Genomic DNA, 1,950 nt, shown 5'->3' on the forward strand with positions numbered 1-1,950 from the left:
TGGATCCCTACTGTGGCCGTTCTGCTAGCTTAACCAATAATATTCTAGCTTTTTCTCCCCTGGCACTTCCCCACATTAAATGATCAGTTTAATATAAGAAAATCATTTAGGAGAATTAGATATTGATTATTATGACATTACCTCTCTCTTGAAATCATAGTCGTCCTCGACTATGGTGTAGAGAAGATAAAGCATATTCATGAGTCCTTTTCTTAGCGGGTAGAGGATCCCTACGTTACCCTACGACATCATTCCACAATGAATGGCTAGTCCATTTGGCGCTTGAGAGCCTGAGGATGCCGCAAGCATGTATGCACATTAGTCGTATCAATCTTCCATAGTAGAGTGACAAGCTCTACTTGGTGTTTGGGAGACGTCTTCTCCGCAAACTTGATCTAAGCATGCATACTACTGCATTTTTGTGCACAATAAAGAAAAAGAGAGTCTTATAAGACAAAAATAAACTTTGTTCATTTTTAACATTTTGTACATTTTCTTACTCTTGGGAAGCATTTCAAGCATTGACAAGGTTTAGGTTATCCTTTAATTGTATGCCTTGCATCCATCTAGCATCTTCAAAAGGATAATTCTTAAACTTAATAAGATATCATCGGATAGTCTTACCGCCTCTTAATACCTTGTCTTCATGTCGGAGAATGGACTCGGGCTACACCACCTCCTCTTGGTCCTCGATCTCCGGTGGGTCTTTAATAGTTGGTTCTTGAGGTGGCTCTCCTTTGTAAGGCTTTAATAGTCTCACATGGAAAGCATTGTGTATGATCCAATGATTGGGCTAAGAATCTGCAAGGGACCATAGTACCTTTTTGCTAGTTTAGCATAGTACTTTTGGTGGCCTGTAGGATTCTTGCCCATCGTGTGCCTTGGGAAACTTTAATAAGACCCAATCATTTTCTTTAAAGGCTTGGGCTCTTCTGTGCTTGTCAACAGCAGCCTTTTGCCTTTGTTGTGAGATAGAGATAGCATCCTTAATCTTTTGAAAAGATTCTTGTAGGTCTCGGCTATACTCATCTGCAGCGAAGATCTTCCCATGTACCTTAAGCAGCAAGGGACTTTTTGATCCTCCCTCAATTACCTCGAAAGGTGCTTTTCCCGTGGAAGTATGTACAGTGTTATTGTAAGCATACTCCACTAAGGGTAGGTACTTCTCCCATTGGGATCTTTGATCTACTTCCGTTACATAGGCTTTTAGTAGATCGAGAATGGTTAGGTTAGCTATTTCACTTTGGCCATTCGTTTGCCGATGATAGGTCGAAGAGAAGTTTAGCCTTGTCCCTAAATTCTTAAAGAGACCCTTCCAGAAATTACTGGTCATTCTAGGATCTCTATCGGACACTATGGACATTGGCAAGCCATGGTACTTGAAAATTTGTGAAATGAAGAGGGTTGCCATTTGATGGGCTTTGATAGTCTTTTTGACAGGTATAAAATGAGCTTGTTTACTGAACCTGTCTACTATCGTCCATATTTCCGTATTCCCATGGATAGACTTAGGCAATCCAAAGATAAAATCCATGGATATGCTCTCCCATGGTGAATTAGGGATTGGCAAGGGTTGAAGCAATCCAAGTTGCTTCCCTCTATCAAATTTTGGTTTTTTGCATACCACACATTTAGAAACATACTCTTGTATGTTCACTTTCATGGTAGGCCAATAGAAATATGTTTCAATTCCCTTTAAGGTAGACTGAATCCCTCTATGCCCTGCATAAGGTGGAGCATGATATTCATACATTACTTTCTCACGTAGTGAGTTAGTAACGCATAGTCTATTGCCATAGAGAAGATAACCATCTTGTAAAGTAAATGGTTCTTCTTTCTTCCCTAATGCAAGGGCTGAAATCACATCTCTAAAATCGGGATCAATAGCATACTTATCTATCATTGAAGATAGATCATTGTGAGTTGCTATGGAAACCACATTCACTCTCG

This window comes from Adiantum capillus-veneris, chromosome 30 (assembly GCF_014529385.1).
Source record: "Adiantum capillus-veneris isolate H3 chromosome 30, ASM1452938v2, whole genome shotgun sequence".
Lineage (NCBI taxonomy): Eukaryota > Viridiplantae > Streptophyta > Polypodiopsida > Polypodiales > Pteridaceae > Adiantum > Adiantum capillus-veneris.